The 22,218-nt window shown below is 37.9% G+C and overlaps 1 protein-coding gene across 11 annotated transcripts in view; it reads left to right on the plus strand.

The window, feature by feature from the left end:
* Positions 1–227: 227 nt before the first annotated feature.
* The window catches only part of LOC127974934 (transcription factor SOX-5), a 188,515-nt gene continuing 166,524 nt past the window's right edge, over positions 228–22,218 (plus strand). For 8 of the 11 annotated variants that reach the window (XM_052578589.1, XM_052578562.1, XM_052578598.1 and 5 more), the window contains exons 1-2: positions 370–835; positions 951–1,080. The gene's annotated coding sequence lies outside the window, so the exon portion shown is untranslated. Of the gene's footprint in view, positions 836–950; positions 1,081–22,218 lie in introns of all 11 variants that reach the window. The other 3 variants (XM_052578635.1, XM_052578680.1, XM_052578671.1) reach the window with 3 other exon arrangements.

A 22,218-nucleotide genomic window follows, 5' to 3' on the forward strand; every position in this document is an offset into this window, starting at 1 on the left:
GGATAGATGAAATCAAACCGGTAGCAAATTTCATTTTAGGAATCTAACGTGCAGATTTGTAATCAAATGCTTCTTTTGTTTTTATTGGCATGTGGCAAACTGTTTCATGATTCAAAAAATGTTATGAATACTTTAGCCTATTAAATCAATTAGTATCAGTAATTATAAATATAAATACCTGAATAAACCAATTTTAAGTACAGCTGAAAATATGAGCCTACGCAAGCCTGTAGCAGAGATGCTCGTAGGTGAATTCAAACAAACAGGGCGCGTGTGGGAAACTGGCACGAGCTCATTACGGTCGCGCGGTGAACACCTGTGCGCACCGGCACACAGGTATAAAACATTTCCCCATTTCCCGACAGTAATTTCAGCCAGTTTTATAGAGATTCACGGACAGGCAATTATGGCAAGCCACTGCCGCACGCGAGAGAATATGACATGACGGTTTTTGACGTTTTTAAAGCGCTCGCGCGGCACATGCGCCTTAATATAAAGCACTTGGAGGGGCTCGCTTTGATTAGACCCCCAGTAAAGAAGGGTTAAAGTGCCAAAACTGACCTACACTCTCACTCATACTTAGACATCCCAAATGCAGTTTTCGAGTGCGGGATATGACTTACAGTCTGTGTTTAGACGGAAATATCTGACATTACCTGAAAGAGAAACTCGATACGAGAATGATATTCGGAAAGCTCTTGAAGTAGCTACAAACGTCACGTCGCCTGTAGCTCGCGATGCGCCTCATGTAGCGCTTCAGCCAAGCACAGTGTTTTGGATTTAAATGGTCCAATTTTGACACACGTGCTTTGCTCAACCGAGTATCGGCGCTAAGGTAGCCACTCTTGGCTCAGAGCCTGTTGTTTAGAGCACGAAACAAATTGACTTCTCCTCCCCCAAGTCTTTGCCTTTTGTAATTTGCTCTGGCGTTGTTGTTTGTGTGTGACCAGCCCCATGATTTCACCTCGTCCTTGAGAGACCAGCGCAAGTCAACCCAAATAAAACATCCCGACCCTGTTCACCTCTCCCGGAGGGTCGTTTTCCTTCGAGACACGTGGACGAAGCCGTACACAGCATTAGGTGAGTGAATTGAGACCGCATTGAACTTTAAACTTGTGATATGTGCGTGTGTTTTGGTGGTCGGTGTGAGCGCGCTCGGAGACGCGGCTGTTGTTGAGCGACGTTAACGGGCAGGGACGATCTTTCTCCCTTTCCATAGTCCTAGTAATCCAGCTGGGATTAGAGCGCGTTTCTCTCTGTTCATCAGCAACTCGATCACTCCTGTCTCAAACCACTGCAGATCTCAATCCATAAGGAGTCATTTAAACCATTCTCATCAGCTCAGAATTGATTACTTTTAATTTAGGTACATTTGGCTATATGTGCACACGTGTATTTATTAAACTAATATACTAGATGCCTTTCCTCCAAATTCAGATTTGTCACTTTGAAGAGTTTATGAAATGTTTTCTGCAAGCCCAGGGGCTATTCATTATTTTGGAAACAATATAAAGTAGAACAAACACTCAGAATTAAGATAACATTATCTTACATTGTTGTAATTAAAAAATAAGTTATAGGATACAGTAAAAAACTTTATTGCTCTGTTGAAAAATTAAACTGCCTAATATGAACAGAAGGCAGATGTGCAATGGTGACTAGCACATATGATAAATTATGTATTCCCATAGTGTTAAACAAAGTGGATTTTATTTATTTGTAGTGAACTTACATTTTGAAAAATAAGTTGATGGTTATCCTGCTGATTAGAGGAAAGCTATTATATCAGCAAATGCATCTTTGAATTGTTGGATTGAAAATCACTTAATTTGGGGAAACGTAATTTGAATCTAAAAGGCTTTGTGACATTTAAATAAGACATGAATATTATTTGACTTATAAAATGAAACTTTATGGAAACTTTCGAAACAGGACTTTGTGATATGCATTTTCAAATTAAGTTACACCAATCATCATTTTATAATTTTAGACATGTACTGTATAATCTATCAATCTATGTACAGTTTTTTTTTTTTTTTTTGCACTTACAAATTTGACTTTCGCATAAAAGGTATGATTTAAAAAAATATTTGAATAGTTCTTAATGGTGTAAAACAGATCGCAGTGAACTCCATAAATTCTAGCTGCTGAGTTCCCACATAAATCTAATGAAAAATTAACGCTGTCTTGTGTTGAGGGGAGAGAAGTAATTTGCTCGAGTAAGTCATATATTACTGTGTTGGCTCTAATACGTTGATTGATTTCAGTGTCCACAAATTCATAAACGTTGTGATAAAGTAGTCAGATAATCAACTGGTGTGATTTTTATAATTTATTATAGGAATTAAATGTAATGTAATAGGAAGACAAGGGCTCAACAAGCAAAAGAGAAATAAAGTTCCTATGAATTCTAATGGAAATACACCATGATATTTGTTGTTTTGTCAATTAATCTAGCTTTTCTTTTTAATGGGGTCATGATGAATGCACCGAGGCTGTTCCTTTTTTGGCAAATGTTTATTAACACTGTACATGAAGTGAGTTTTGGCTATTACCCACAAAGCATTGCCTCATAATTCCATCATAATTTGCATAAAGACTCTCATTTTTTTTTTCTTTTTTCTCCTTTCTCAGGCACTTCTAAGAGTCTCTTTTAAGAGGGAATTTGTGTTTCTTGATTTAAAGCCCATTTACTTTGTTCTGAATGAATTCTTCTCTAAGTACATAACCAGACATTTGATCTTGGATGTTGCTGGTTTTAAAACCAGTACTCAAATAGAACTATTTGAAAAAAAAAAAAAAAAACCTTGAACATATCATGCTGTAATAGTTATTTTAAGCTGTGTTAGTCGCAGAGTTTCTCCATATCTCCATGCAGTATCAGGGATTGGTTTCCGATTGCAGGGAGGGAGAGAAAAATCACTGTGCATGCTCTCTCTCTCTCTCTCTCTCTCTCTCTCTCTCTCTCTCTCTCTCTCTCTCTCTCTCATTCACTCCTTTCATTCAGATGGATAAATTCACACTGGACTTCAGATTATCACTTAACTGGTTCTGTGAATACATCACTCAGACACAGCAGTATTATAGACCAGGTATGTTCCTTATCCCTAAGGCCACATCTGAACTGACACTCAAAACAAAAATCATGGCTGTTTAACTGAGTGTAACTCAATAATAAAAAGTAAAACAGACAGACCAAGAAAATTTTCTGAGTGCTTCCTAGGGGGAATTTCTAAGAGCCAGGACTTCATTTTCTGTTTTGTTTTTGCAATCACTCACCGTCATTTAGTTTCAAACCGCATGTGAATCTGAAAAAGAGAAGTTTTGAAGAACGTGCCAGCTGCTCTTTTCCATGCCATTATAATGGGCACTGAAAACTTGTTCGACTGCCATGTTTGCATCTTTTTCAGTTCCTCACAAACTCATGTCATTCTAAAAACACAGCCTTTAGGTTACAAAAGAAGTTAAACTCTTAGGAAAATCCTTTCATTTCTTTAGTTCCAGTGCCTCATGTCTTAAATAACCCATAAATGTGACTCGTATTCTGAAGTAATTTCATAGCATTGTTGAAAAATATTTCCTTTTTATGTCACATAGATAGAACAGAAGAATAGATCAGAATCATTTTCACCCGCCACATCCCTTCTGTTGTCCATTTGAACTGTGTGTTGATCACAGGACAGGAAACGGTAAACAAATTCTTCAACATGTGGCGGCCTGCTAGAGCATTCTTTTCCTTTTCCATTTCTCTCTCTCTCTCTCTCTCTCTCTCTCTCTTTAGCATGAGCGAAAAGCTTGCACTTCCTCCCACCTTTCTTACTTACTCTCTTTCCCTCTCTCTCCCACTCCAGTAAGCCAGCAGGAAGCAGATCCTGGACTACGCTGAATAGCATTTGCCAAGACATATGAATTATAAGGCTAATGGGCTTAAAAGGCTTGTCTTAACATTGTCTCTACTTAACCATGCAGAAGCTGGCTTATAGAACAGCAGAAATAGATTGGGAACCATAATACCCCAATTTTGAGGACCGGATTAGAACGGATGAAAGACACTAAGTTTCTTTACGAAACCATAAAATATTCAATTGTTGGCAAATTGAGAGATATCTCTACCCGTTGCTCTCCTCTGGCGAGCCGTCTGCCAAGTGCATTGTGATTGTGTTTTGACAAACAATTGATGTGATTCTTCTCATAACCACAGAATCTGGGACAGGTCGTCATTATCATGAGGGCTGAAAAAAAAAAAAAAAAGAGAACAAAGTAACTGAGTTTCTGGGCTGGGATTGTGCAGGCAGCCCGGCAGTGAATCACTGGCCATGTGTTCAGGCCGTCACTCTGGTGGCTTTGGGCCGGACGTCTGTACTGCTGCGTGTGACCCATGATGCTCTCACTCCCTGTCCCAGTTCAGGGCTTGTATGGGTCTCTGATTGGATACGCGTGCATCTGTGCTGTGTGCTTATTGGATTTAAGTGCTTGCTGAACTCTAGTGGGGTCCAGTGTTTGAGTTTAGTTGGATGGGATCTGAGGATAATTCCTGGCAGTTCCAGTTGTGTGGCAGGTCAGCTGCATGCCCCCCTCCCCTGCCCTCTCTCTGCACTTCTGAATAAATGAGCTATTCTGGGACATGCAAATATCCAGAAAGCTGGAGAAGTCTGTGGAATATGTTCACTGAAAGTTTTTTATTTTTTTTATGACGAGTTTGGGTCTCTTTTATTAACCTTGTGTGTGAATGGATTTGTTCATTAAGTTTGTGGAGATGTTTTAATGAATCACCAGTAAGTTTGCACTTTAATTTTTTTCTTCTTCTAAATTTAGGATAAACTTTGGTCCACAGTGTGTCAGTGGGTGTCATCCCGTCTGCAAAAGTGAAAATGTTGATGAATATACGCATGTATGTATTGAATTTTGACCAGAGGTCCAACTTTTCCAACTCATCCCTTTGACGCATCTCAATGTGGAGCATTTTTTTTCTCTGAAATAAAAAGTTTTTCTTTTTTTTTAGAACTCTTAGCCTAGAGGACAACTAACAAAGCTGTTAAAAGTAATATTAATAGAATAATAGAATGACAGACTCTTGGTCACCTTAGAAACATGAAAAGTGTTAAGTAACAAAATTGATGTACATTTTTTATTTATTTTTGCATGTATGCATGTTTTGAATAATAAAGAAAGTGTGAAAACCTTTTCTGCCCACATACTGTACAGTAAAAAACACACAATTATCAGTTATTAATGAATAACACCTACTCTCTCATAAACTGTTATGTTTTGTAATTTTTTAAGTATTTGAGGACATACGTCATTTTTACTATTTTTCTGGTGTGTTTATATTTGTGTATTCTATTTTGGATAACAATTTAAACTATTGCACACAAAACAAACTATGGTTAATTGCTTTACATGTCAGTCAGATGGTCTCATCCTGTCTAAGCGAATGCCCAGAATAAACAGGAATGTGGACCAGAATTTATGTACTTTAAAGGTACAATTTGTAAGATATTTGCAGTAAAATATTCAAAAACCACTAGGCTAGTGTTATATATTTTGTCCAGCTGATTACTAACAATCTCTAATGTTTTCAACTACTTGTAAATCATGAAAAAAATTCCCATTCTAAACAGTGACACGGGGCAGTGCAGTCACCTGTCAATGATGTTAGTTACCCTTTGTTACCGTCTTTACTGACACCGAAACCACATGACAACAGTGTCGTGGACAAATGCGGAAGTAGCTTCGCGACAAACTTAAACTAGAAAAAGAGATGCCGATCTCGCTTGTGTTTTACTGGACAGTTGAGTTGTTTTGATTCATATCTTTACAAAAAACGTATGCTATTAGAACAATCAACAAGATTAGTATTATGGGGCATACACGCCAAACGCTGGGCATCGCATCTCTAGACCTGCGCGAGGACGTGTCTGATCGCGTCTTTGCATTGACTTTGTATGTAATCTACTCGCGCATCTTTCCGTCTGATTGATGGCCGTCAGCAGTTGGGTAGAAGACAACAAATCCCATCATTTCACGCTCCTTCTTAGCATCATCAAACCACGTGATTGTTATTGTTTTGATAGTGCGCCCTCTCGTGACAGGTTCTACAACCTGTACCTTTAATCTGGCAATGTGAGACTGTTTATCACTTTATTGGGCATCAATAATAAACTCCAAGCTCTGTGTGAGTCTGTAGATGGTAGAGGATGAAAGCTAAATGTTTGCTATGGATAGTTTGGTGACAGTGCTCATCTATCACGCAGAAACACTTGACCGGTCCTCTGTTGAAAGTGAAAGTGTGTGAGGGCTGGGTTGCCTTGACACTTTTACCAATCAAGAATAAATGAGAGGGCATGCTTTTGTCACACTGAATAATAATGACGAGCATTTGTCGTTTGAAAGCAAGAAGAAAGTGTTCCTGAATGCACGTCAAGAGTTGATGCCCTTCATCACAAAGGCCAGGAACATTTGTAAAATTTCACAAAGACTTTGTTAACTTAATTGAGCTATTCGTTTATTTATTTCACCTGCATTCTGTGGTGTCAGATTTGCAATGCTCGAGCGTTCGCTCAAAAGAGTTAGCGGCACATCACATTGTGCCTTTTCAAAACCGTTTGTTCTTGTGGGATTTCAAGGTTTCTGCGATCCTCCTCTAATCTCTGTCCTCAACCAGTGCACTCAGAGTCATCTTGCTGCATAACTCGACTATTTCGTTTAGGGAATTTAGTACATTCAAGCCGACCCTGTCTTTCATCGTTTGCCGTGTTGCATATTTAAGTCTGTTCCTGGGCTTATCTTCCTAATTGGTTGCCTGTACTTGCTCAACACCGATTGCCTTTGATCATTTTAGATCATTACATTTACCTCATTAATTTGCTCAATCCAGTTTTTTTCCCCCTCCCCAGTTGAGCCAAATTTAAGGGCCCATGTAAAAACTGGATTAATAATACATTTTAAGAGCCGAGAGAAAAATCAGCTCCCTTTTGTGGTCTCTTTTCTTTCTTCTTCCTCGCTGATTGTGTTTCCCTATTGTCAAAGACACAAGCCAAACAATGCCTGATGAAAGGACACTATGCATTTGTTGCTGTTGACCTGAATCTAGTTTGAAAGGAAGCCACGGACAGGGCGGAGAGGAATGAAGATAGAGGGAGGAACGGTGTGACGCTGTTTGCTGCGAATGGTTGAGAATGTTGCTGATTAGATCCCTAGTGCTGGTGGCGTCCACCACTGTGATCATGGTTAACTGTGAGTGGGAAACACTTTGTGATCTGTCTGACCCTGGGCTTCAAACCCTCTCTCCAGCTCTGTGTGGATATCTGTCTTAAATGGATGTGTTGAGTTTATAGTCAACATCAAAACATTTGACACTATTTACTTCCACACATTCTAGGTCAAATTGTGCACAATTCGTGTGCACTTTATCCTGAAAGGTTCGAAGGCTACATTGATATCCGATTTCTAGCTGCTATTCCAAAGCAGTAAGTTATCTAAAAACAGGGGAAATCTAAAAATATCTAAATCCCCAAAAATAAGGGAAAAGGAGCATGCACAATTAAATATCCAAAACAATTTTGTTTTATGAATCTCTTATGCTCAGCAAGGCTGCATTTATTCAGTCAAAAACATGAATATTGTGAAATATTACAATTTAACACTTCTGTTTTTTTTTTTTTTAATCTAATTAATTTTTTTGATTGCAAAGCTGAATATTCCATAACAATTACTCCCGTCTTCAGTGTTACCTGATCCTCCAGAAATCATTGACAATAAAAAGAAATCTGTCTTGGCCACCAAATCAGCATTTTCAATGTTATAGAACAGCATTTATCTGAAATAATTATTTAATTTATAAATGCTTTGCTGTCAATGAGAAAAATGTATATTTTTGCATCTTTATGTTCCTTTTTTAAGTGTAGCTGACAGTCCCTTTATTTTCCAGTGCTCTTCTCCAAAAACCTTTGCGCCATCCTGTTTTATAATGCCAACTTTCTTGATGAATAAAATGAATTTTCACCCTTGTTGGAAATGCCATTTCATGAATTTAAACAAGCAGAGTTTGAAAAAAACGTTGTACCAATAAGTTTGATATTTCATCACTCTCTGTCTTTGTCTACCACCTCTTCATCTTTATCTCCTCTTATCCTCTTTTTTTTTTGTGTGTGTGTAGTCTCTTTCTTCATTTTAGTCTTCTATCCGTGTTCTCTTGTCTTGAAATGTGTGCATTTGCCTCCCACACTTCTACCTTAAAAAGCCTCGGGCCTAACACTTTTGACAAAGATACATGTAGACTTTAAAAGCAAAGAAATTCATCATATTTATTGTATGGCTGCCAAATAGGGCACAAATAATCCACTCCAATTAGGTGTTTGTTGCATGAAAATTGGATTTTCTCTCTCTTATGAAAACGCATATTCCAGAACACCATTGTTGATTTTGAATTCCAGCGATGACAAGAGAACAACATGCCAGGTTGATTTCACACAACCATCTGCATATAGAGGCCGTAGGTAAATATAGATTTGAATCTACAGTACACACTTTGTTTTTACTGTATCGAGGCGGTTATTCTCCTTCCCATGTGGCCATATATATATATATATATATCAATGTGACTGAATCTCACAATCCAAGAACTGATGTATCAGCCAGCGTACAAAGGAGAACGGCTGTCTTTGTTGAGAGGAGTTTATTGTCTTCCAACCCAGAACAAGCAAACAAAGTCGTGAGGCGTCTATTGAGCAGATTGCAGTGCACATGATTTAGTCTCAAGGCTTTGGGCTTTTATGTCCACATGATTGTGTGCATCTTCATATTATTTGGTTTCAGACATCTTCCATTATCATATAGATAACTGAACATTTTTACTTGGATGTGAGAAGCTGCAGCTAATGTAATGTCATCTCTTTGCGTGCAAGTCACTTTTTCCTCGCTTTTATGATCCTGTCTTTCTACTTTATGAGAAGATTGGAGACCAGAGAAGGGGGGGGGGTATACTATAGATTTTTGCACTCAATACATCAATGACCTACTTTGGTGTTTTGTGAAACCTTGCTTATTTTTCACATGCCCATGAGGGTCATTCTGTTTGTTTTGCTCTGTGTGTTTCTGTGAGTGTGAATGCCGTTCAGGTCTCAAGAGAGCGTTTCGGATCTATACTCATTGGCCTGTTGCTGCGGTCGAGCTGGAGTTCAGATCTGATAGCGAGTGTCTCCTGACCACTGATCTGAGACCATCGCTGCTGTTGATGTTAAATCATTTCCTTCAGGATTTAGACTTTGCACTGGTCTTAGGTCAGTGTAACAGGATGACCTATAGTTTACCCCGAAAGTTCTCCAAGTATGCAAAAGCACTCACTGTTCCCACTTTGCACAGTGTTTGGTAACCATTTTGCTCTCTGAACCCAGTGCATGCAAAAACAATAGCAAAGGGGTCAATGAGATGATGCTTTTCTCTTTGCATCAATTACTGGATCTGTTCATTTAAATTGTTAATTAAAAAAATACAACTGCAGAGCATACCTATGAATATTGTTTTCCTGAGTTTGATAGTCAATAATATCAAGATGATATAGTTGTCCTGAAGAAAACACCCTCATTAAAATAATAATGTCCTTTTTTTTATTTTTTTTTTACGTTTAATAATTTGACCTTTTACAGTTAAGGCTGTAAAATGGTGTGAATACTTTTTATTTTTTATGCAGTTTATTTTATATATATTTATTATAGAAAATAATTCATGAGCTTTTAAAAATACTTGGAAAGTAGATTTATATGATTATAAATATTACAAATATGTAAATATATTTATATTATTACAACTAATACATGTAATACTAATGAATAAATTGTTGTTATTAATGTATATTTATATTATTAAAATATACGAATAAATGTAAAATATATTATAATAAATGTAAAATTAGTAGAAAATATTTTGAAGTAGTTTTTTAACTACATAAAAATAAGTAAATAAATAATTTACTGTGGACACTATTTGTTATTGACCCAAAGACTTACTTTAAAACTGAGGAGTGTAAATTTTGTCCCACTTGCATCATTAAAAAAAATTTTTTAACTGGATTTTCCTATCTCTCCCCCCATCAGCGTTTACCAAACCTATACCAAACTCACACCATTAGTTTTACCATTGTTGCTGTTTTAGGATTGGTCAGGATGCTCACACAGAGAAATGCTATGATATCAACCTCCTCCTTTTTTTTCTCTTTTTTTTATTTATCTGCATATTAAGCTGCATATATTGGAGGATGTATTTTAATATTGCAAAAACAAATATTAATAGAATCAAGGCTTTGCTTCGTGGTACAGTAGAAAGGTGAAACCCCTTGTTTTATCTTGCACTGTTAGGGAATTATCAGCTTATGGAGCACATACTGTTCCATTCCATAGAGTTTGATCATACGTTCTTTTAACTGATACCATACATGTGTGTATTGTGCATGCTCTTCTTCCGTGGCTTTATAAAGCTGGTATGTGTGTGTGCACAAAAGCCCCTCTGCCTGAGAGCGTCCCTCTGATCTTCCCTGTGCGTTCTCTCACTTTCAACATCTTCCCTTTCTTATGGAAAAGAGCCAATTAGAGTTGTGTCTGTTTGTTTAAAAACAAAATGGCTTTTAATTAGTCTGATCAAAACCTCCCTTCTGTAGGCCCCGGGATCCACTTTGTAGTTCCCCTCTAGATTGCAGGTGGGTTTGATGCTGGCTGATAGGACAGGAAGACAATCTGATAGCTTTTAATGAATGCTCTTACTTTTGTCTGCTTGTACCTTTCTTTTTTTCCCTTTTTCTTTCTGGCTCTTTTGTTGTATTGTTCCCATAGCCCCCCCCCCACCAACCAAATCCCGCCCACCCTGCGTTCTGTCGTTTTCAGAAAGGCCCACTGCTCATCGCTCTCCCACTCGGTGTCCTGCTGCTGGGGATTATGGGTAAATGTGGATGTGACCTCATCCTCAGGTGATGCCTTTGGAGCCTGCTGCTCCTTACAGTCCTGCTCTTCTGTCCTCAAGAGACTTCATGCAGACATAATACAGGCTTTCATTTAAGGGCGGTTGGGCCAAGGGCGAATCTGCTTCTCTGAGGCTTCTGTCAAAGGAACCTTATCTATTATGAGTGAGTCTTTATCTTACGTATTTCTCTGGTGCCCTCTGTACTGTTTGAGTGGAACAAAAGAGCTCTTTGCCTAAGAAAGTGAATTTATTTCTGACATTGTGGTCACTGAACTCAGCCCTCTGTGAATTAAATTGCCCTGTTTGTGCTCGAGGGATCTTCTGAGTGTTAAATGTTGTCTCGTCACCAACTGGGATGTTAATTGTATTAAATTGTGTCTAGTGTACAAACCAGTACAAATTGGTCATTTTGATATCATCAAACAAATGCAGCAAATTCATACAAGCAAAGTGAAACTTTCAGTACTTTTGAAATAAATGCAATGTAGCCTATCAAATTAGATGACTAATAAAGTATACCAGAAGAAAAATAAGTTGTTCATCAATTGTACAACATATAACAATTTTGTTTGTTTCATTAATTTCTTATTTCATTTCATTTTGGGATAGTGCACACAAAATGTCCTAACTACCTGAAAGATTAGATTATGTGTAATGTAGAGTGTAATGGATAATTAACGATTTCTGTTTGTTCTATTATTTTCCGGACTAAATATTTGTTTTTGTGTGGTTGTTTTGTTTTGTGCTCACAAAATGTTCCATCTAAAACTCAAAGTAATGGAGATTGAACCATTAGTTAAAAAAAAAAAAATATATATATATATATATATATATATATATATATATATATATATATATATATATATATATATATATTGCAGTTTTGTATGTTTTTCATTAGCCGTCTTTTTTGTGTTTTGTTAAGGATAACAGAGGAAAAAAACTAAAAAAAAAAAAATATATATATATATATATATATATATATATATATATATATATATATATATATATATATATAATATACAGTGTATAGTATATTATCTATACTTATATACATACACACACACACACACACACACACACACACACACACACACACACATATATATATATATATATATATATATATATATATATATAATACAAAATGTAATTTGATTTATTTTTAATTAATTTAATTACATTTTACTTACTTTTTTTGCACATACAAAACGTCTCTACTACCTAAAATATATAACTTAAATGTGTGTCAGTTTGAGCATTCAGGTTTGCTGACTTCGATTTGGAGGCCAGGGGATTAAGAGAGTGTCTGCAGTTAAATTTAGCAAAACAGCTGAAAAAGTTTACAGCTATTATAACACTTATACATACAGTATATATCCTATCGACCACCACCATGTTCTCTAGGTATCAATATCAGCAAAACTGAATTACCCACAATGGTTGACCACTAGAACAAGCTACAGATTGTACTTGATGGATGTTGTTTGCTTAGGACAGGTGTGTTATCTCTTCAGAAGTAGGGTTTGGATCAAACTGACATTCAGGGTGCAAACATCAGGCATCTAATCAGTCTTCCTCAGATCGTACTGGGCTTCTAATTGGCATGCCGCACGTGTGTGTGTGTAAAGAATCCAAGACGGGGTACACTGACATCTGTCAGGTACGAAATCGGATGCGCAGTTCTTGTTACCTTGGAATGCAGACATATGTATGTGCAGCAGCTTTGCTTACCTACATCTCCACTCTTTCACTCACTACACTCTCCTGTCTCTCTGCAATTGGATGCAGTGGGATTTCTTTAGCAGTGAGAGACACTGAAGGAAGTTTGACATGCATTCCTTCAAAGCGAGACACTCTTTCCTTAGCACGAGTTTGGGCCTGAGGGTCTGGTACCCTTGAGCCGGACTTTCAGACTACTTCTGCTTCTGTTCATGCAACTTGTTCGTTTTCTCTTGTAGCTCACTAGGAGCATCTGTTAATGTTTTTTCGATCCCATTTGGTGTGTCAGTATTTGGTCTGACAGGCCGTTTTCAATCAGGCAAATTGAAATGGAGTCAGACTTTTACAGGCTGCTTTCATCCCGTCGTATGTGATTTATTTTACGAGTCTGACCTGACCCAGTGATCTTTTTTTATGCCCATGAGACCGAGACACGGAACAATCAGAATGTTTGATAGCACTCTTTTATACGCTTTATGAATATTTCATGCATTTTGGCCCTGCATGTGGATTTTGAAGTGAGACACAAAGAAAAACAGTGTGAAAAAGAGAACATCTCTTGTTCTATCTGTGTGTGTGTGTGTGTGTGTGTGTGTGTGTGTGAGAGAGAGTGAGAGATAGAGAGAAGGCGAACACATGCTCAATTCTGCAGTTCCTCAGTGCTTGTTTAAAATCACCTTTGCTTTTCCCCCTTCATGTTTTACAGCATGTTCAGTCACATCTATGGGCTCAGTGTTACACTATAGCTGTCGAATATGGTTGTCAGTCCTGCATTAGAGCACAAAGTAAATTTATATTAAAGGGGGGTGAAATGCTATTTCATGCATATGAGTTTTTTACACTGTTAACGAGTTGGATTCCCATGCTAAACATGGACAAAGTTTCAAAAATTAATTTGTACGTTTGAAGGAGTATTTTTGTTCCAAAAATACTCCTTCCGGTTTGTCACAAGTTTCGGAAAGTTTTTTTCGAGTATGGGTCTCTGTGACGTTAGATGGAGCAGAATTTCCTTATATGGGTCCTAAGGACACTTCTGCCGGAAGAGCGCACGCTCCCGTATAGCAGAATACTGAGAGCACAACAGACGTTCACTGATCAGAGCGAGAGCGTCGGGAAATGTCACAAAAGAAGTGTGTTTTTGGTTGCCAGGGCAAGACAACCCTCCACAGATTACCAAAAAAAAAAAACAGCATTAAGGGACCAGTGGATGGAGTTTATTTTTACAGAGAATCAACGGAGTTGTGCAAGTGTTTGTGTTTGTTCCCTGCATTTCGAAGATGCTTGTTTTACAAACAAGGCCCAGTTTGACGACGGATTTGCACATTGTTTATTTCTTAAGGATAATGCAGTCCCAACGAAAAAGGGTCACGATCGTGTGTTGGAACCGCAGGCGGTGAGTAAAACTGCTTCAAATATCTCTGTGTTGTTAACTTAGCTATCAGAGCGTGAGCACATCAAGTAAACAACATGCAATGTTGTCATCAAACTGCACTTTCCACATGTACAGCTTAAAAAAAAAAAAAGACGACATAAAGTGGAACTTAGTCATTTTCCAAAACCGCTAAGCAAATATATACAGTTTCAGTACATACCACATAGAGACGTCGTTGCTGATGCTGCTCTTGTTCAATTTCAGCCTCAGGATCTGATTCTGGATCATAAATAAACGGCTGTATCTGACTGTTAGCCATGGTTTGTTTTGGATGATGTTTTTTTTTTTCTCACGGTAATGTCACAGTTTCCACATGCCTACTGGCGCTCGTGATTCTTTAGCTCCGCCCACACGTCACGCCTTTAGCCGGTCGTGTTTTTCTGGGAAAAAAATGGTACAGACTATCTTTCTCTTATGAATATAATAAAACTAAAGACTTTTTGGAGTTATGAAGGATGCAGTACTACTCTATAGGTACTCAAGATTAACAGGATATTGAGTGAAAATGAGCATCCCCCCCCCCCCTTAAAGAGGGTGAGAAATAAGCCTAGAATCTGTTATAATCTATATACATGAAGATTATAAGTATTTTTTACAGTAACCATCTATATCACAATGTAGTTATTTTGCTTGAAATGCTACCCCATAAAGAGTTATGTTATGTAGTTAAGGAGTAATGTATTTTTTTTTTGTTTTCTGATATTCTATTGACTGTAATATGTTTTCAATGTTAAAACTAAGTATTTTTTTATATATAAAGTAAATACTTAAAATATCAAATACTTTTTTTTCAGTCGTGTGTGTGTGTGTATGTATGTGTGTGTGTGTATCTATATCATGCATTTTTTTTTTATATATTACAAATTATTTTTACTGGACTAAAACTACTATATTGTAGTTGTAATGTAAAAATTATAAGGACAGTTTCTTGTTCATGTTTTTGTTTGCCATCTCTCCTGCAGATTTCATTCTTTGTCATCGTACATCCCGGGTCAGTGAGCGTCTAACTGTGAGACACATTCTCTAGTACAGGGTCCCGTAAATGGGTGGCCAGCCAACATGTGTGCGATGAGTCTTGTGTGTCTGACCTGTGTTAATACGGGACACTTAATGCAGTCCTGCCGTTTGCCTTCATTTCCGCCTAATTTGATTTGGCCCTAAATGTCACTTCCATTGCATTGATTAAACCTCAGCCCTGCCACCGAGCCAGCCCAGGAAGGTTAAGGAAACAGGGTGGAAGCTGTCACAGGAGCACAGCTGACCCATCAATAGAGACACACATGCACACAAACACGTATGGCTAAACACTGATCCCAGCATGCTCTGGACAGTATTATTATCTCAGAGCAATACAGCAAATATGTCTGTCTTTCTGTTCGTCCTGTCTAGCAACTCCTACAGATGCCCACAGAGTCTATGTCCAAATACGTTTACAGTATACTGCGTTTCCTGTGGTGGCCAATGGTTTTTCCCAAACATTTTACTCAACAAGAGCAAAATTAGATTTAACATTGCCTATGAACCATACAGAGCCAACATTTAACACATTACCCTTCTATTAATTACCTATTGATGACTCATTCATGAGAAATCAATTACTCATTAAGGTAACCTCATTAAGGGTAACCAGCGCTGTCATCCACATTAGCTTTTGAGGGTGTGGGGGTGTGTTGTGTTTGTGTGTTATTTATTAGCGAGAGGGGACTGCAGCCAGTATTATATTGCTGACAGATGAAGCTGGTGTGAGCCAGCCACTTTGGCTGAGCCCCCCTCTGTTGCTCTTGCTAACCTGTGTGGTTTAGTGACAGAATCGGAGCAGTCTGACTTAGACTCCTGTTTTCCTGGATCACTGAAATTTTTCTTCTAATTTATGATTTGCTGTAACACAGCCGACGAGTTATAGGAGCAGCAGGCGAATCTGGCCTATATAAGGTGTTGAGTGTGTTTTCATGCGATTCATGAGCTGTACCAGAGCTTTGGATGAAACACATTGTCTTGCATATTATTCCTCTTGTATTGCTATAATATTTCTTTCTCTCCCTCTGTTTATCTCTTCCTTTTTCACAAACCAAATTTTCCTTCAGTGGACCAAATATCCATGCCCACCTGGCAAAGGCTGTACAGTGCAGAAATGTGAAGAATGTCAGTAATTTTATATGCAGTGAAATTCTAATTTAACAAAATGTTTAATTACAAATTCTATTATCAGCATAACCATTTGAGTTTCATAAAATTCATTTCAGGAGATCACACGACAAGTGTCACTAATTTACTTTTATTTGTGGTCTAGTGCATTATTTGAAATAGCATACATTTTCTTTAACATTATTATCATTATTATTTTCAACATGCTTTATGTTTTCTACAGGTTAGAGAAAACGGACTGTGCAAGCCATTACGGGTGTTTAACCCTAAAATAATATGAAAAATCTATTGTTTACTTTCCCTCACATCATTGTAAACATCTTCGATGGCAAACAAAATGAGATGTTCATGCAAGTTATTATACAGCAAATTCTGATGCTTTTGCTAATAGATTATGCAATATACTGTAGAACACAAATCATATGGACAAATTTCATGGTGTATTTATTATATTTTTTACCTTTTTGGAGGTTGACAGACACTGACTTTGTTATATCGAAAAGAGCAGTTTAAACATTCTTCTAATGTAACTCACGCAAACCTTGTTCTCACTATCATCTCTGCAGTTTAAAGGGATAGTTCAACCAATTCTGTCATCATTTACTCACCGTCATGTCATTCCAAACCTGTATGAGTTGCTTTGTTGAAAATAAAAGAAAATATTTTGAAGATCGCTGGTAATCAAATAGTTGGACGGTTCACGGTTCGCCACGCGCTAGGAACGCAGTTCAACTTAAATCTGACAAAGCATTTGTAATATGGTTTGCTATAAATAATATGTAAAACAGACCGTGTTTGGCTAATATATGTTTCTGTTGATTGATGCACATTCTGTCTTTCCGGACATTACAACAACAGCGATGAGAGGGAAAAAAAACAAAAAACATGGACAAACCATCCAATCATGTTCATTGCTGTATGCTAGAATATGAGCAGTCATTTATTCTGTTATCACCTGGGTGCTGAGGTGCAGTGAGAAGCTCTCTCTTAAATATTGTTTAAATGGACAATTTCACACAAAAAAATTATGTAAAAATGCCCGTCTTGGTAAGTATCCTATAGGAGACATAGCCGACTGAACGTACTGTATCAGTGCATTTTCTTAAAGCAACAATCTTAATATTAATCGAACGCAGGCGACGTCACTTCCTCAAGCCCCATTCACGGCATGATTTAAAAGATGACAACAGTTAAGTCTGACACAGAGGAAGGGACCAATGTGTGTGCTTCTAACATGTTTGGTTGGTGAAATAAATGTTGTAAATTCAAATCCGAGCATTTTCCATTAGAATGGATCTATTCTTGAGTTCTATAGGTAACAATAATATAATAAGCCATTTAATTTAACCCATCCGAAGTGCACACACACAGCAGAGAACACACACACACCTGGAGCAGTGGGCAGCCATTTATGCTGCGGCGCCCAGGGAGCAGTTTGGGGTTCGATGCCTTGCTCAAGGGCACCTAAGTCATGGTATTGAAGGTGGAGAGGGAACAACCCCCACCCACAATTCCTGCCGGCCCGAGACTCAAAATCACAACCTTTCGATTGCGAGTCCAAGTTGCTAACCGTCAGGCCACGACTTCCCCAAGATAACCTTGTTTGAAATTAGTTTGGATAATATAATTTTTTGATTGTCTATACTACTGAGTGGGTTAAATAGAATTGCATTACTAAAACGAGACTAAAATACACTTTTCATTTAGACTAAATGTCATCCGCTTAATTCTGACTAAAATAAAACTAAAATACTCAGACTTTTAGTTGACTGAAACTTGACTAGACTAAAAGAGTATGAACGTGACTAAAACAAATAAAAACATGACAGCTTCACGCAAAGACTGGACTAAAACTAAAATTAAAACAGGCCGCCAAAAACTACATAAGTGGTTCCCAATGACTTCCATAGTAGGAAAATAAATATTATGGAAGTCAATGGGAACCACCAACTGTTTGATTACCAGCAATCTTCAAAATATCTTTTATTTTCAACATAAGAAAGCAACTCATACAGGTTTGCAATGACATGAGGTTGAGTAAATGATGACAGAATTTCATCCCTTCAAGGTCTTATTGACACTACAATACGAATGTTACAAGCAGCTAGTTCACAGGACAAAGGCGGAGTTGTGCCTTTAACAGTGCACAGTTAAATATTTCATCTGCACTGCTTGGCTGTCGGAGCCAATTGCCTGCACCACTAAAGAGGCAAAGTAGCTGACAGCCGCAGTCAGTGTAATGTGCTTTAGAGATATGAGCAACAGCCTTTAAACATAAACACTGTCTCCAGTGCAGTCAGGAGACCTCCACGTTTCTGGAAGGTAAACACAAGGCCTGATGTCTAACCTGCCTCATGAGCAAACCCCTGCAATCACGGTACCCACCGCCCTCCCCCAAACGACAAATCAGTGTTTTTGAATATAGTCCTAAAGTTTCTAAAGTCCTCCGTTTGTGAAAGATTGACCGTATATTGTGAAACAAATTGTCTCTCTTAACTGAACATGTTAGTGTTTTGAGTCTCGTGTTTTGGCTCTTGATTTTTTTTACATTTAAGTTTTATTTATTTGATTGGCATATAACAGAGTTTTAATAAATGAATAAACTTAATGTGATTCATATTTGTCAGTCATCCATAAATTAAAACATGTAAGATTTCTGCATTAAAAAAGAAAAATGTCATAGTTCATCATCAGTTTGCATGGATTTGATCTTTTTAAATCATATTATAACTATACATTTATTTGAATTGTTCAGAATCATCATAAGTCTGTTCATTGTAAAAACCTGTTACATTTAGTTAAAAAAAATTAACATGGTTAGAGATTTTGATTGAAACAAATTTGAATAAAAATTTTATACACTATTCAATTGCAAATCTTTAATTTAGTCATAAATAATTTTTTGAAGGCGTTAAGCAAATGATTCAGGGACTTAAGTGACCAGTAAGCATGCAGACTCTCGTTGGTTGCCGCTAACTGGTGTAACCTGCAGAAATCAATCCGTGAACAAATCTGAGTGGGATAATTCCACACAAACTCCACATGCCCCCAATGATGGTGAGTCAATGGAAAAAAAAAATGTTAAGAGTGAAAAGGATGAGAATGAATAGAAGGAAAGTGAAAAATATAGGGGAGACTAAAGAAAGAGAGAGAAAGAAAACGAGCAGATTTCTTCCCCTCCCATCCTCTTGTTTGGTTCTCAGTGTGTGTAAATGGCCAGGGGGAAAATTGAGGGGGTAGAAACGCTCCTCTCTTGTTAAACTGCTGGCAGATGACAGAAAAATTAGAGGCATTTTGCCTCTTGACAGGTTGTTGTGTTTCTTTTCTGCTTCAAATGGTTTGTGTCAGTTTGTTTTCAGTCAAGCTGTCTCTCCCTCACAATGTGCGCGGTGTACAGGTTTTTGTTCCATTGGGGAAAAGGATCTGATACATCTAATGCCTTTCAGTTTGAAAAGAACAGTGGAGGGAAACACACTCACTGCTGTGTCTGCTAATTACAGTGGCAGACTTTGATTACTTGTTTGAAAACACTTTTCAAACATGCGTAATGATAACAATTAGTTACCGCTACATTTTCACAGCGTGCTCAGTATCTCTCTTTCTCTCTCTCTCTCTCTCTCTCCCTTTCTCCCTCTCTCTCCGTCTTGACAGCATATCTTTCTTCCAGAGTTTGTGCGATGCTGAAAGAACATTTGTCTGGATTCGGTCACATATGTCGATGTTAGCGCAGTCTGCTGGGCGAATGAGTTTATTTAAAAGTAAAATTCACTCCAGACCCATGTCACTCACTTACATCTGTTAAACCTAAAAGGAGAAGTTTTGTAGAACGTTCATGCTGCTCTTTTCCTTACAAGTAAAGTGGAAGGTGATCAGAAGCTGACGAAGCTGCAAAAAAATTCACCATAAAATCTTAATTCTGAAATCTCACTTTCATTCGCATTGTATAAAAGAAGAGCAGCCAAATAACTTATTTTCCACGGAAGAAAGAGTCATGTGAGTTTTGGAAAACATGAGGACCAATAAATGGTGACTGAAATTCATTAACTGGTTGAATTGTCCATTTTATTGCTAATGGGAGTGAGGTAATGAAGTCTGAGTGGAAAAATCTGCAGATGCGCTTCTGTACAAACAAACCGTTGAAGGTCTAAGATAACATTGTTGTCTTTTTCCTTGTGTTCTTCTGACCTGTTCCTGATGGTTTATGAATAATAACCTGATGCACAATGAATTGTTTTTACCATAATTCTGAGGAAACCGTACATCCTGATTGTGTTTTCTTTAAGTGAGTCAGGGATTATTTCCAGAGCCTCTCTCTCAAATCATGAAATCTGACAGGCTAACTTTGTGTGACAGGAAACTTTCCATTTGTGCCGGATAGGCCTTCTTCATGATTTGATTATTGCTGCCTGGCTTGTGCATTCCCTCACTCATCCGGGGACGGGCCTGACATGAGGCAGGAGGTCTTTATTTGATTACTTGAGCTTTGTTTGTTTTTCTGCTGAGGGGGGTGGAATTTAAAGAGGTTTGGTGGCATGTTCCTTAGTAGAAGAAAAAAATGTCTTACACTTTGTATTGTTTATTTGTGTGTCACTCTTAATATGGAAGACATTTATATTTGCAATCTTCTACCAGATAGTCAACAATGGACGGCTTTATGCTGACAGTTAACATCCATTTTTTTCATTCAGGCTCATTCCTGCCCTATTTTTCCTTAGTCAATATCTTGTTTTAATTAAACCCATTGGATTATAGAAGTGAAAAGGATTGTGAACACCATTTCACGTTGACTCTGACAGTGTGTAAGTTATCAGTGTAAGTAAACGCAGTTTTACAAAAAAAAAAAAATATTTTTACTATATTTTGGTCAAAAAATGCAGCCTTGGTGCGCATAAGAGACTTTTATCAAAAACATAAATATTACCAGTCCCAAACTTTTTACTTCATTGGGACTTTTTGTAAACTGATTAGATTGTGAACATACTTAAGACGTGTTATGGACCTGGCTCATGCACATGTTTGTACAAAATCACTCCTTGCATTATTTCACTCTTAGCTTTCAGCTAACTGCTGTAATTGATTTAGAGATGGACTTTCCCCTTTTGAAATGACAGAGCTTTGTGTAGCGCTTCACAACGATGAGAATGCGGATACCGAATCGACTGTGTGGCTGAACTCGGGAGACTTGCACTTGTTCTTGTAATGTCACAAACAGACACGTTTAGCCTGTGACAGTCGAGATAAGCAGCTGGCATTTGAAAAAATGGCCCTCTAACCTGAGGAACCGATCTCACAGGGGCCTACACTCACTTTTCCTCCCTGAGATTTTTCACACTATCTTCAGACACATATTAGAGAAAATAGCCCAGATGTGCCAGAACCGCCACCACATTAACAGTGCAACACCGTGCAAGCTGTGAGTCACAGCCTCTCATACACGCACGTCTAAAAGCAGTGTGTCAAGAGCAGCAACTGTCGTCCGACTTCTCATTTTATGGGTCAGTGTTGTTGTTGTCATCCTCCCAATGTCAATGAAGATAAAGAGGCTAAACCGACGCCAGCTGTTCCTAATACCACTGTGCATGTTCTCTCTCTCTCACACACTCCTCTACATGTTACACCTGGATTAGCTTTCTGTTTCCCAGGATCAAATGCACACCATCTATCCCTTTACATGATTATTTTCTCTTTCTTTCTCTCACTCGCTCTCTTTCATTATCTAATATGGAGCGTAATCCTCTTGTGGAATTAATCTGCTTTAACGAGTGTTTGTTACCATGCTGAGACGGAATTAAAATGGGTCTTGGGGAGGGGAGGGGTCGGTGGGATTCAGCACCACTGAAATGTTTCTACACTCGAGACACCTGCGCACAGCCTTGATCAAATAGAGCAGAGGTTGAGATTCAGCATGGAGAGCACAGGGAGCTTTGGGTGGTCATGTACACTAACTGAGAGGTCATAGGTTTGAA

The sequence above is a fragment of the Carassius gibelio genome, chromosome A4 (genome assembly GCF_023724105.1).
Source record: "Carassius gibelio isolate Cgi1373 ecotype wild population from Czech Republic chromosome A4, carGib1.2-hapl.c, whole genome shotgun sequence".
NCBI lineage: Eukaryota > Metazoa > Chordata > Actinopteri > Cypriniformes > Cyprinidae > Carassius > Carassius gibelio.